Raw genomic sequence first — 15,428 nt, forward strand, 5'->3', positions numbered from 1 at the left:
CACCTCTTATTAGTCACCTGAAAACAGAAAATAAAAAAAAATCTCCAATTCAAGGAAGAATCCTCTCCCCACAAATTTGTGTGTAATTGAATTGATTTTAATGTCTAGTGTGTACACTTGCTGCATTAATCTTATTAAATTGAGGGGATATTAAAAACTATTGTGCAATAGATATTAATCCATTACTTAGTACCCTTTGGATAAACAGTTTACTTTTATGACTATTTCTCTGCTAGGTCTCTCTATTTCTTTCTCCAGAGATTCCAGATCTAATTAAATGTGACTTGAAGTAATTCCAAATTGTCACGTTAGCCAATTAAACACATAAGAATCCTGTGTACCTAATCACTAGTACCAAAAGTTTATTTATTTAAGTAGAGCTGTGACTGTGTACCCCTGAATGTTTTTGTTATCTTTGCCTGCAGATATGTGTAGTTTCTTGACATCATTGTAAATTGAATTAGAAATTTTCCTTTTCTAAATATAAGTTGTCTAAGGCATAGCAGCTATAAACTTACTCTTTTTAAATAATTTAAATGTTTAGATTCTTCTTCAGGACAGAGAAAAATTAGGACTCTAAAAATCAACGGTGGAAACAAATACCACCAACTGGAGGGTTATTCAGCTCTCTCTCTCTCTCTCTCTCTCTCTCTGTGTGTGTGTGTGTGTGTGTGTGTGTGTGTGTATATATTTAACACATGTAGTATTGGAAAGAAGCTGCCCACTGACATTTCAAAATAAATGACAATAATTTAAGAATAGCTAATATTTTAAGAATCCTTTTATATTTTCCAAAGCTCTTAATGATAAGGTAAAGAGAGGTAGGAGGTTTTGATGTTGTGTGAATATGAATGGGACAGAAACAAGGTATAAAAATCATAGACTGTAGAGGAACAAAAGTGTATTTCAAATGTTTACATTGTGATAGAAGCACATGGAAACGTTTTCCTTTCTTAACAACCTAAAAAGAAAGTTTACTTGACATGGAGGTGCCTGTTGTTTAATAGAATTTCATTTAATAAATTCTGAATTTAAGAAATCAATGGAAAATATAGAAATTTTACTTTCAAGGACAACACGCCCTATATTTACAGGAGTAGGGTACACTTAGGTGACAATTTGGTCTGCAATGTGATTCCTTCTACCATTAGCATTTGGATTTCAATATGGTTCAACAAACATTGCTTAAGAAGTATCCAGCCATTAGTTAAATCAAGGGTGGGCAAACTTTTCCTGTAAAGGGTCGATAGTAACTATTTTAAGTTTTGTGGGCCATGTAGTTTCACAGCTACTCAACTTTGCTTTGCAGAAGCAGCTATAGACAATACATAAACGAATTAGTGTGACTGTGTTCCTAAAGATTTTATTTATAAAAAACAAGTTGGGGTAGTTTAACTCTAACATAAGAAAATTAGTAGGTTGATCAAGCCATGGTGGGCATTTATATAACTGTCAATCAATATCCGATGCCAGCACGCACACATTCCAGCCACAGGTCCCCTTAGATATTTCAATCTGCTATTTTCTCTTCAAGGGACAATATAACATGCACTAATATTACCGAGCAGAGTCCAGTAACTAAACTTAAGTAAAAGATAAATTGATAAGAATTTTTATAATGTTAGTTATTGTCATTTTTGGGTTAGGACAATTGTGAAAGAGAAGGAGGTAGATCACCCCAGTGGGTTTCTAAGGCTTTCTTGATTTTTTAATGCTTTTGGTGATTTGGTTTTGTGTTCAACATTGTAAAATTAGAATTTTAGCATTTTATTAATGTTTTGCAAAAGTTGCTTTTCTATAATTATATGTTGTCACGTTGTTTGCTACATTCTTAAGTGTGCTTTTCACCTGGGGTTCAAGTCTTTTTTAAAGGAACACAACTCCAAATTTATATTGAAACCGTGAAGAATTAAGATGCATTGAAATTCTTTACCTGCCATACCTCAGTGAAGCATAAGTTTTATAAGAGCAAAAGGATACTAAAGTTAAATAATAAAAAATGATTTCCTAAAGCTCCATATTAGCTGAGATATATTTCATAAGTATGATGTATTTCTTTCAATACCTGGCATGTATTCATAGAGCTGTGTTCATGTTTGGAACACAATTCAGATTGTAGTTGCTCCAAGCCCCTTTTTCTTCCCCGTGGAAATGGCAGCTGTGCTTTTACCACCCACCTTCCTTTGTCTGGTTCTCCATTGTAGCTCTGCCCTACTGCTCAGCCCTCATGAATTGGTGAAAATTAGTGAAATAGTATTAAAAGTGCATGGAAATGACATTGTGTCATGCAACATTTGTGAGGCAAGAGCCATGGGGTGTTCATCATGCTGAATTTATAAAAGGCAAGATAATTAATTGATCAACCCACTGAGCATCCATAAGGAGTCAAGTACCATGTGAGATCCTGGTTCCAGCAGACTCATCCCATGAATCAAATGTAAACAGTAACCCGTCATTCTTTCTATTCTCCTTCAGGTATCCCTCTACCATTAGAACAATATCTAGGTGCTAGTCAATGTGATTCAATGTTGCTTCCAACTATTTTCATTTCATTGTCATGATTCTATTCATCTTATTTTCATTAATGTACTGAATGCTGTACCTGCACTGGAGCTATAAGATCATGGAAGGCAAACTTTTTAACTGACAGTCAGTGGCTTAACGTTTGCTAATTTTGAGCCTTTACGAAGTGATAAACACCATGTTAAGCACTTTATGGAGCAGAGTGTAAACCTAACCCATCTACTTCTGCACTAGATCTCATCCAATTGCGCCTACTCATGGAAACTGCTCCACCAAGTCTCTCACTCTTCTAGTTTCTTCTCTCTCTTTTCATTTCTCATTTTCTCCTGGAGCTTTTCTGCCAGCATACATAAATGCTGTTGTTTCTTCCTTTTAAAACAAAACAAAATACCCCAAAAGCTTTTCTTGCTCTGTGTCCTCCATTCCAATTATCACCTGAATTCTTCCCTTCACTGTTAAAAAGCAAACTGGAAAACCTCGCACTCTTGAAAAAGCTGTGTGCTTTCTCTACTTGTAATTTTTCTCTTTCTGTTGTCTCTGCGACTCACTCCAGCAGGGCTGTCATTCCCACCACGTCACTGAAACTGCTCTTGTCCGTACCACTAATCGTCTCTGTATTGCCCAATGTAATGGTTTAATTTTCAATCTTCATTTTCTATGCATTCTCAGTTGCAAGTCATACAATAGCTCATGCCTTCATTCTGTGTACACGCTCCCACTTGGCTTCCACTGTGCCATTATTTTGGGTTTTCCTCCTATCTTTCTGGTTGCTCTTTTCGGCCTTCCTTGCAGTTATCTTCCCATCTCCCTAGATTCCTAACTTTGGAGTGTCTCAGGATGCAATGCCTGGACCTTTTCTCTGTCTTTCTTGGTGAATTCATGAGTTTCATGGTTTTAAATAGCATCTATACATTGACAAGTCTTATATGTATATCCTGAGGCTAAACCTCTTCCTGGATCTGCAGAATCTTGTAGAAACTGCCTTTTAGACATCTCTACTTAGACACCTAAAAGGTATGAAATTTAACTTAATCACACTGGAGACACAGATCTTCCTTACTTCATCTCCCCAACCTCTAGTAGTCACCATCTACCTAATTTTTCAGACAAAAAACCTTGGCATCACCATCAACTCCTCTCTCTCATATTCCCTATCCATTGCAAGATAAAATCCTGGTCAGGCTCTCTTTAACCTACATGAGAATCTTGCCACTTCTCACCATCTCCAGCATTATCATCTGGTCCATAATCTCTCACCTGGATTACTGCAACAGCTCCCTGCTTCTCCATCGGTTTATTCTCAACACAATAGTCAGACTGATCCCATTAAAATTAGGGTGCTAGAGCAGGTCACTCCTGCGCTTAAAACTGCAAAGCTTCCTATCTCTCTCGGAGTAAAAAACTAACCCCTTTATAATGGCATTTGAGTCCTGTATCATCTGGACACACATTGCTTCTCTGACCTCATTTTCAACTACCTTCTTCTTAGCTCACTCTGCTCCAGACAGGGTCCATCCCGCTGTCCCTCACAAAGAATGGCCATACTATTGCTTCTGGGATTTTGCACATGACAGTGCTTCTCCTGAAATGCTCTTTCCCTATACATTCTTATGACTCTCTTGCTCACCTCCTTCGTTTGTAGGTGTCATTTTCTCAGTGAGAACTACCCTGGCCAGATTCCAACACTATTCATACCCTCACTTGTTGTGCTTTTTCCATGCTACTTATCACCATTCAACATAAAGTTTATTTCGTTTGTACTAGTTTTGGTGGTGTTTATTGCTGTCTTCCCTTACTGCAGGGTCAGCAGATTATGGTCTGTGGGTCCCATCTGGTCTGCTACCTGTGTTTATAAATTACGTGTTAATGGAACACAGCAATGCTCATTCATTTGTGCACTGCTTACACGCTGTCTATGACTGCTTTCGTGCAGCAATGGCAGAGTTGAGCAGTTGCAAAGGAAATCCTGTCTCTCACAAAGCCAAAAATATTTGCTATCTGACTCTTTACTGGAACGTAAGGTCCCCAAGGGCAGAGATTTTTGTCTGTTTTATTCACTGCTGTATCCCCTGTGCCTAGAAAAGTGCCTGTCATGGTAGTCACGCAATAAGTATTTGTTGAATTAACAACTACGCATTATCTTATTTATTTATACAAATTCAAAAAATTGAATTCTATCTTACAAAGAGCCTGAGACGAACAGAATTACATAGCTTACTAGGATTCTAGCAGAAGCAGTCTGGCCTTAGAGCTATCTCACAGTCCATATTGAAGAGAATGCTTTTGTAGTGAAAGTGGCATGGTAGTGGAGCGACAGAATGGGCTTTGTCAGTCTAATTTGTCCAATGCAAAAATTAGCTCATATGAGAGTTTAATGAATGCTAATTGATGCAGATGTATTTATGGCATAAATTGAAGAGGAAAGGTATTGGGAAACACATTGGCCCAATGTGTCGTATCTAAAATTATTTTTTACATGATGCCTTCAGTCATATGTCAGCAGTTATTGCTTTCCCGCAAGGAAATGTTCACATTTTATTTACTTAATACATCTATTAAGTATAAAAGGGCCAGAATCTGGTTTTTAAATATATACACATATAAAATAAAAGGTTTTTATTTTATGAACTCAGCTTATTGTGAATCAAATTTTGTTCCTATAGAATGGCAAATGCACAATAAAATAATGTGACATATTATTATTAATCAAATAGGTACCAGTTTTATTTGCTTATTTGTAATTAATACCACAAAAGGATTATGAGTACAAGCACATTTATGTTAGGTGCTTTTACAGATTGAATATTTCTAAACAGACTGTGCAATTCTAAGAATATGAGAAAATACTGTTGACATGTCTCAAGGCCTATGTTCAGATTCAAAATTTATAACATTTCTACTCAGTGTGGCCACATGGTGGTGTAAAACAATAAGATATGGGTAAACAAAAAAAAATCACAGCCCACAATCAGCTGTGTGGTCTCACTGGGCTGACTGGCTGAGACCTTGAAAAGTCATTCCGTTCATCACCTTGCCTTTAGGCAGGATCACACTTAAACCTTTCAAACGAGACTGATGAGAATCTATTCTGTTTTAAAGACCTCCACAGAAGGACATTGCTCTGCTTTCCTCACTGATTACAGAGTTTCACAGCCATAAATAGCATCTTCTGCAGTTTTAGTCTGCTGGCTTTAGTTCTTTCTCCAGTGTTAATGTAACCCAACTATGCCATATTCTCTGAATAGAAGTTCTAAACATCCTCACAATAATTTATTAATCTTCTTTTCCCTATGTTAATTAATTAACCCCACTTGCTTCCGTTTTCTCAAAAATGTCCTTTTTTTTTTTGTTGCCTTGAGTCAGTTTTGTGGTTGCATTTCCAATTTATTTAAGTTTCTCCTTTTCTGCCTTCTACAATTGGAAATTGAACTCTCACAAGTCTAAGGATAATCTGTTATCTTTATATGCATCTATTTCATTTATGTAATTGTATAGGTACTTCTTAAAGGTGTGTGTATGAGATCGAACTACAGAATTCTTTTGTATTATCAATATGTTTAGGAGGTTGTTTCCTTTCTCCTGTACTTAAAAAAGCTCAAGAACATATGTATGTATATTGTTCATTTTAGATGAATTAATATTGATGCAGAGTACGTTTTTCTTTTGAATATATGTACACACTAATATTAAAGATGATATACTTATGGGGAGAAGAGCTAAACTAGTAAATTCATTCAAGCCAACACACACACACACACACACACTCACACACACACACTCACACACACACACCCACGAAGCATTTTTATGTAGGCTCACATATTTTCCACATAGTAGCCAGTCACAATGTTCTTTCAAAAACTGTAAAGGAAAATTACCTCAAAACCCAAGCTCCTACGGTAGCCTCCAATTCTTAACAGGCTGTTTTCCTCTTCAACACATTTTCCATAACTCTCCAGTCAAGCCCCCAACCCCACCCCTTGGCCCCGCCCTGCTATTCCTAAACCAGAACTTTGTGCTTTTTCTGAATAAGCTTCACATTTTGTCATTACCTCTGTTTACTTGCTTATTGCCTCCTTTCTCTAGTCCTGTGCTGTCCAATATGGGAACAACTAGCCATCTGTGGTTATTTTTATTTAAATGAATTAAAATTAAAATTTTAAATTTAGTTTCTTGGGTACACAAGCACATTTCAGGTGTTCAGTAGCCCCATGTGGCTGGTGGATATCATCCTCAGTGACACAGAATATCTTCATCATCTCTGGCAGTTCTATCTGACAGTGCTGATCTAGACTGTAAGCTACCGGAGCCTACCATTACAGTGCCTCCTACAACGCCTGGTAATAGTTGTTGCTCAGTAAATTTTTAATAAACACTTTGTCTATTTAAGTGATCAGTAATTCACATCTGCTGTGTTTGGGCTTTCCCTCAGTTATCCATCTTCCTTCCCCCTTACTGCCTGCCCCTAGTCATTTGACAATAATTCACAGGGAGACTCAGCTTCAGTAATGCTCTGGGTTCAGATGTTTCCATAGTTGGTGGTCATTGAAGAAGTTTTTCGGTCTCTGGACTTTTGTAACAAGCCTTCTTCTATGCCTAATTGCCTGATTCTAATATCTGGAAATTTTTCCTGAGACTGAGTCTTTACCTATTGCAGTCCAAATCGAGTTTATAGGTTCCTGCCTTGATTATAATTCCAGATTCTGATGATTATTGGAGTTCTAGCCATGCTCCTGCAAGACTATCAAGTCATAGATGGGAATTTTTCTTGAGGGTTACTGCCTGCCTGCTAGTCTGAAGTTTCAAATATTGCCTGTTCCTAGATTCTCAACTGGTAACAACAAACAACAACAGTACTACTACTACTATTTGTAACAGCAGCCGATATTTACTGAGAGCTTACCATGTACATAGCAAGTGCTTTTACATCTCATTTAATTCCTAAAACCAAGCTATAACTTGAAGAAGCTGAGGTTTAAGGAAGTTAATTTTCTAAAAAGTAGATGGCAGAGTCAGAATTCAACTAGATATATGGGGCGCCTGATGCTAATTTCATGTCAAGCTGTTGACTGTTGGTGTACTCTCTAAAAGCTATATTCACTGTGGCTGATTAAACTGTGTGTAATGCTATCGCCTGGTGACGCCTGGTCCTCCTCCCTTATCCCCCACTCATGCTTGTCTCACTAGCAGACAAGTCCTATACTTAGTTCTGACTTATTAATATAACATGGTCAATTCTTTTCCTTTTCTGGCTGTGTCAAGAGAGGTGTTATTATATCTACAGAAAATATATGCCTGATTGAAGAGGAATGGATAAATAGAACTCATTTCAGATATTTTTATGAAGTTTTATTTTTGATTTCTTTTCTGTGTGGAGCCCAAAATCAGCAAATGTTTCTTGTTTTATTATAATAGGCAAGATTTGGAGTCATGGCAACATGCAAAAAGTATGAAGACACGATGCTGATCTCTATGAGCTTCCAATTGGGCTATCAATATGACGTCCATATTTAGCATATTTGACATGCCAAAATATCAGGCATTTTATATCCTCAAAGAACCATGCAAATGTTAAGTACATTATGTTAACTAAGAAGTACAGATCATAAGTGCTATAGAATTTTAAAGAGGAAAACGATTACCTTTTACTGTAATGGAATTTTCAGTGCTGAGACCTGAAGAATGGCTAGCATTATTTTTAAATAGGAATGAAGAAAAGGTAGCATTTTTTTTTTTATTTGGTTGGGGAGCAGGGACATATCACATGCTAGGAAATTGAAAGTAGAGGTATTAATGCAGAATCTTAGGAGAAGCAGAGGGTTTGTGTAGAGGAATAGAGGGGGAAAAAGCTAGAAAATTATGTTGGGGACAGATTATGATAAACCTTGGATTTCAGGTGGATGAATTTAAACTTTATTCTATAGATGCAAGGGACAATTGAGTTTTTGGAGGGAGGTAACATGGGAACTTCTAGTTTAAAAATCTCAGCCATTGCTAGTCTGGATTTAATAATGGGAAGGAGGTCTTACCTGGCCATGACCTGCCAGGCTTGTGTTTAATAGGGACAGTGACACTCTCTAGCTATATTGGGAACAATCCAGGGTTATCTCTATTTTGCTTTTTAGGTACGAGTTTATAAGTGGTGTCCTTAATATCTGGACCCCATTTGCTCTCTGGAATGAAGAAGATTGTCTTACCATGTACATTGCTAAGCTCTCAGTAAATATTGATTGGCTGCTGCTACAAATAGTAATAGTAGTATTACTGTTGTTTGTTGTTGGGTCCTGATAGGGCCATATGGATATAGGAAGGGATCTAAATACATATGAGTACTGGATTTGTATTTGCATATTCATGAGTTTCCCTGTTCCACAAAGATGAGGATACTAAGATGGGTCAGCCATTCCTATCATTAAAGTCTAATGAGGAAGGAAATATAATTATATCACAGTGAGTAAGTGGATAAATCAATATATGTACTAAAGCAGTTGAGAGGGTTGGTGGTATTCAGGGAGGGGGACCTGGGTCAGCTTCAAATGATGAATAGGAGTTAGTCAAACAAAGAGAGCCTAAGCCGGAGAAGGGCATTCTGGGCTTAGCATACAACTTAAACACAGGTGCAGAGGTTTGAAGCAGGAGGAAGAGCAGGAAACTCCAAAAGTACCATCTTGCTGCATTTTGAGCAGGGGAGGGAAGGCAGAGGAAAGGCATAAAGAAGGCTGGATTTCATCCCGTGGGTAATGGGGAACTGTTGTATGGTATTAAATGGAAAGTGGTTCTGTGGTTGAGAGAGAGAACCTTGATAACGCTTTAGAGGATGTATTTGAGTGAGAAGACTGGAGGTGGTAGGTGATTGCGGGAATTCTGGGGGATAGCAGACAAGTCTAAACTAGGGCAGTGACTATAAGAACACAGGAAATTGAGATAATAACACCATTCTTAAGGACAAAGTTAACTAACAAGGAATGTGAGGAGAAGGCATTTTTGAGCTTAAATATGGTACATTCGCAATAAACATACGTGTGGCATGTGTCTTTGTAGGTAGAATAATTTATATCCTTTGGGTATTACCCAGTAGTGGGATGGCTGGTCACATGGTACATCTATTCGTGATCCGGTTGAGATTGCCGATACTGTTTTCCATAATGGTTGAACTAGTTTACAATCCCACAACAGTGTAAAAGTGTTTCCTATTTCTCACATCCTCTCCAACACCTGTTGTTTCCTGATTTTTAATGAGTTGCCATTCTGGTGTGAGATGATATCTCATTGTGGTTTTGATTTGCATTCTCTTATGGCGAGTGATGATGAGCATTTTTTCACATGTCTGTTGGCGTATTGAATGTCTTCTTTGCAGAAATGTTGTTCATATCCTTGCCCACTTTTTTGATGGGGTTTGTTTGTTTTTTTCTTGTATATTGTTTGAGTTCTTTGTAGATCCTGTGATTATTAGCCCCTTTGTCAGATGAGTAGATTGCAAAAATGTTCTCCCATTCTGTAGGTTGGCGCCTGTTCCCCCCCCCCCACTCTGATGGTAGTTTTCTTTTGCTGTGCAGAAAGCTCTTTAGTTTAATTAGATCCCATTTGTCAATTTTGGCTTTTGGCTGCCGTTGTTTATTGCAGGACTATTCACAATAGCAAAGACTTGGAATCAACCCAAATGTCCACTGTGACAGACTGGATTTAAGAAAAATGTGGCACATATACACCATGGAATACTATGCAGCATAAAAAAGGATGAGTTTGGTCCTTTGTAGGGACATGGATGACAGCTGGAAACCATCATTCATAGCAAACTATCACAAGAAGAGAAAACCAAAACACTGCATGTTCTCACTCATAGGAGGGAACTGAACAATGAGATCACTTGGACTTGGGAAAGGAGAACATAACACACTGGAGGCCTATCATGAGGAAGGGAGGGAGGGGGAGGGATGGCACTGGGGATTATACATCGATATAAATGATGATTATGGGTGCTGATGAGTTGTATGGGTGCAGCACACCACATGGCACAAGTATAGCATATGTAACAAACCTGGCAACGTTATGCTCATGTACCCTAGAACTTATAATATAATAAAATAAAAAAAAAAAAAATAAATAAATATAAAATAAAAAAATATGGTACATTCCAGGTCCTGTGTGATTTAGTCTCAGACTAGTGTGGGCTTTCATAGAGGACGAGGCTTTGAAGAAGTTATTGTTCCTATTAATAGTCCTATTAATCTTGTGAGGAAAGGAAAACCTAAAACTGACTTCTTTCCTTTTCCAGATGAATGAACTAATATCTGATGCTCAAGGAAACCATAAATGATAAAACGCTAATGGGCTCAGCCTGAAGCCAACTGTGTAACTCTTTGGTGGAGACTCACTGGTAATCACAGGCCAGCAGTCAAATTAAATAATCTGTTGCTCTGATTCTCTGGAGTGTTGATGGTACCTGGTAAGCCTTAGAGACACTTCCTTAGCACTCATTTTTCAAGATCTCCTCCTGGAGCATCCCCACAGGGAATTTTCCTACCAGTGACCTGTCTCCTGCCCCACCATATCCCCGGTGACTCTCCCATGATGGAGAGTCAAGCGTCCATTCTTGGAACATTTCCCTACCAGCAGAGGGAACCCTCACCTTCTGGTATGAATGGAAATCCGGAATGTAGGGTTCTCCCATCTTAAGCATGATCCTGAAATTTTATTTAACGTTTTGTGGGATCAAAGGAAAGGGAACAATTAGCAAACACTGAAAAATGTCATATTAGGTCATGTTGAAAGGGGACAAAAGCTAGAGGAGAGCCTGGCTGTACAAAAATAGGCAATCCTGAATTTAACTTTGCTTTCAGTTATTCACAGCAGTAGTTTCTGGAGCCAATATAAAATGTAAAGCAGTTGGAAATAAGAGGACTTAGAGCAGAAAATAAACCCATTCACAGCAGAGAAACAGCTTACAGAGAAAGTAGCCAGAACTAACTGTCTTGTTACTCTCTAGAAGAAATCAAAGCACAATCTTAAGGCTTGTAGCAAGTCGAGGGGTGTGGCTTGCACTCCATCTCCTGATCTCTGCTTGGGTAGGAAAAAAATCTCTCAGAATATATACAGATTATACAGCCTGATAAAGTATCTTGATTATTTAGCAAATAGTGGAACTCAATCACAGTCATAAACTCAGCTGCCTATTTCTCAAGAGCCTGAGACCTGTAGGCAAAGAGGGAGAGAATGAGGAAAACAGTGATTAGCCAGCATAGGCAGGCCCTGATATGGTAAACTGATTCTTTGAAACTTGGAGTCCATTTTCTAATAGAACCAAAGTATCTTATACACTGTTGTGAGGTTGTCAAGGCAGCCTACAAATATCTGTTTAAACCAAAGTTTACTGAAATGATACACATTTATCAGTTATGCAATGTTTTGCCAATGACATAAAACTAAATAAAAGGGTAAAGTGACTTAAAACGTTTGAATTTTTAAACTGAGTAGAATCAGGTTTCCTTTTCGGTATTTTTCAACTGCAGTCACTCTTGTAAACTTTAGGTAGCTACACTGTGCATTGTGTGGGCTGTCCTGTGCATTGCAGGAAGCTGTGTTTCTAGGCGCCCCCTCAACATGCCAATCGTGCTTACCAGTTACTTTGGCCACCCAAATACCCTCACTCACTTTCCAAGAGATGGGGAGGGGCTGAGATCCACTCAGAGATGTTCATGGAGATTCTGAAGAGGAGGCGCGTTAAAGGTTGATGGAACGGATGCTTAATATTTTGAAGTTGAATTTCACTTTATAACACTTTTTTTTTTCTTTTTTGAGATGGAATTTCACTCTTGTCACCTAGGTGCAATGGCGTGATCTTGGCTCACTGCAACCTCCACCTCCCTGGTTCAAGTGATTCTCCTGCCTCAACCTCCCGAGTAGCTGAGATTACAGGCACCCACCACCACGCCCAGCTAATTTTTTGTATTTTTAGTAGAGAGGGGTTTTCTGCATGTTGGCCAGGCTGGTCTCGAACTCCTGACCCCAGGTGATCCACCCGGCTCAGCTTCCCAAAGTGCTGGGATTACAGGTGTGCACTCTGCCAAGATAGAGGACAGCTGTAAGATAACATATAAACATGTGCTAATTTTTATAAATTATATATATATTCAGAGCAGACATCAGGCAGAATTATGATGTGCTTAAACTTGCTTTCAGCACTTTTCTAGACCCCTTTGAATAGTCCATGTCTCTGCTCTGGGATCTTCTTTCTTTCCAATGTGCTCTGCTTGTACTAAAATCTTCCACTGTGAAACCCACCTAGGCCTGGTCCCTCAGGACAGTATTATAGGATTCAATCTTTCCCTCTCTCAAATATCCATCCAAGCGTATCAACTCTGTATCTAATTTTTTCAAGTACACAGTACATCTAGAGATAAGTAGGTAATTTCAGAGGCATCAAAAAATATTCTGGCTCACAAATCTTTCCCTCAGTGACTTAAACTGCCATAAAATGACAGTTACTTCTTTAGGTTGAGATATTAAGTGGTATTGCACATTTGTGTTTCATTGGAAGGTGAAGGTATTATTTCTTCTTAATAATTTTGAATAAATTATTTTTCATCAGAATAACAGAGAGACAATACGGCATACAGGTTGAAAACTCTGACTTGGAAGCTAGACAGCTTTTGTTTGAACCTTAATCCTGTCATTTCCTGGCTGTGTAACTTTGATCGAGTTACTTAACCTATCTGACCCTCAGTTTCATCATAGTACAATGTGGATAATAGTTGCCAACCTCATAGAGTTGTCAGGAGGAGTAAATGCCCTGTTAAATGTAATGCATATTAGCAGTGCCTGATACTTGGGAAGTACTCAGTAAGTGGTAACTTCCCAGTTAGTATTCTGCCCAGGTCTTAACACTGATAGTTTGGAAAATAAAATGCACATTGACTTGTTGAAAAGTTTATACCCAAATAGGCTTACTGAGACTGCTTCGAAAGGGTATTGATTATCTCGTTATTAAAATTTTTTCTTGAGCTTGCAAAATTTACACAAGCTTACAACTAATACAGGTAGTGTAGGTTTGTGAGTCCACAATGAGAATGCCATTTCTTTAGTGCAGGCTTCTTTAACCTTTATATTTACATTTAACCCTTGAATATTATTGTTTTCTACTCTGTCATAATAACACTTTGCTTATGTCATCTCTTAGAGCCCTCTAACTCTCTCTTTTAAATTAGCTATTGGTATTCTTTAAAGCCATCTTCAGTAGAAAGCAATTTTCTGGAGGTCAAGGATCATGTCTCACTTACTATGAATTCACCAAAGACTTGCACAGTGCAGGCATATGCCACGTGATTATTAAATGAATGAATAGTCATAAGCTCTACAAGGGCAGGGATTTTTGAAGTTTTGCTCCTTGCCATCTATATCAGCAAGTATCTAGAATGGTGATTGGGACATAGTAAGTGAATAAACATTTGCTAAGTGATTTTGTTAAATGAAGGGAGGCACAGATGTGCTGTTGAAGTTAAAATGGGATTCTATATATTAAACCAACATTTTCACTGATTACATTAAACATTTTGAGATATATTCCTCCAGAACAAAATTTGCACTGGGGAAACAAACTATGATATATAAACTGGTACATTTACTTACTCCTTTGGAAATATTTCTCTGAGGTAGGGGAGGACAGTGATGGTCAGTACTCATAAGCTATATTCTCCTGTCTCTAGCCATAGGTATCACTTCATTCATTCAACCAAAAGCTATTGACCTCTTGCTTCATGAAGGGCACTGTGGCTGATGATGGGCCACATGAGACACGAAGGATATGAAAAGGTGTTGATCACAGAATTCATGTCTGAGTACCTGGAATAAAGTGTTATGCTCTTGGCAATTGTGAATAAAGTGTGATGGTCTTAACTAGTCCGCTTCTAAGAGAAAATGCATTGCTCATGTCTCTAATGAAGAAGCAAGTCTAGGTGATCTCATTCCTCTTTTCTGTTTGGACCAGGGTGGCAGTCAAGTTTTAGAGACCAATGAAATCATCTAGTCCAAAAATCTTGGTCAAACCATGCTTGACTAACAATAAAAATATATGAACTAAGAGATTTAAAGGAAAAATCAGTGAGCAGCAGTGGAAGAAGGGCAGAAGAAAATAAAGGGCAGAGGAAAACAAATCTCCATTATCTGGTCATAACTGTGATGCCCACACTTTTGATCCCATGCTAGGGTTGACCATACACCTAGGTTTTCCCAAGATAGTCCTAGTCCATCCTTGTCCTAGGGTAATAAGGCCCCTTTCACTGAAAGGGGTTTAGATGTCACGGTTTCAATGACAAATTATGTGAATGCCTATTATTCTCTCAGGGGAGATGTTTCAGAGTGTGTTTGCACATTGTACAGCCAGCCTCCATGGTTAAATATACCTGCTGAGTACTCTACAAAGAGAACGATATATCCTTTCTCTACTAGGATTGTAAGCTCTTCAAGGGAAGAAATCTCATTTTCTTCTTTTCTTATTCATTCTTCCTAACAAGAGCTGATTATATAATAGGCTGCAATAAATTCTTATTAAATTATATTGAACTTTTCCCCTAAGAGCCTACAGAAAAAAATGCATATACATGCACACTTTTTTTCTTCCTATAAGGTATATATTTTCTTAGAGATAACATGTATTTATCTTCAGTCAGCTGAACTGCTGGATGGCTTTCTTTTTTTTTTTTAAATTTATTTATTTATTTATTTTTTTACAAAACACTCTTTTTTTTTTAATTTTTATTTTTTATTATACTTTAAGTTCTAGGGTACATGTGCATAACATGCAGGTTTGTTACATATGTATACTTGTGCCATGTTGGTGTGCTGCACCCATCAACTCGTCAGCACCCATCAACTCATCATTTACATCAGGTATAACTCCCAATGCAATC

The 15,428-nt window shown here is 37.9% G+C and overlaps 1 protein-coding gene across 1 annotated transcript in view; it reads right to left on the minus strand.

The window, feature by feature from the left end:
• SPATA16 (spermatogenesis associated 16) overlaps window positions 1-15,428 on the minus strand; it is a 264,944-nt gene that overhangs the window by 84,372 nt on the left and 165,144 nt on the right. The window lies entirely within an intron of this gene.

Source organism: Rhinopithecus bieti, unplaced genomic scaffold (genome assembly GCF_001698545.2).
Source record: "Rhinopithecus bieti isolate Rb0 unplaced genomic scaffold, ASM169854v2 scaffold_18353, whole genome shotgun sequence".
NCBI lineage: Eukaryota > Metazoa > Chordata > Mammalia > Primates > Cercopithecidae > Rhinopithecus > Rhinopithecus bieti.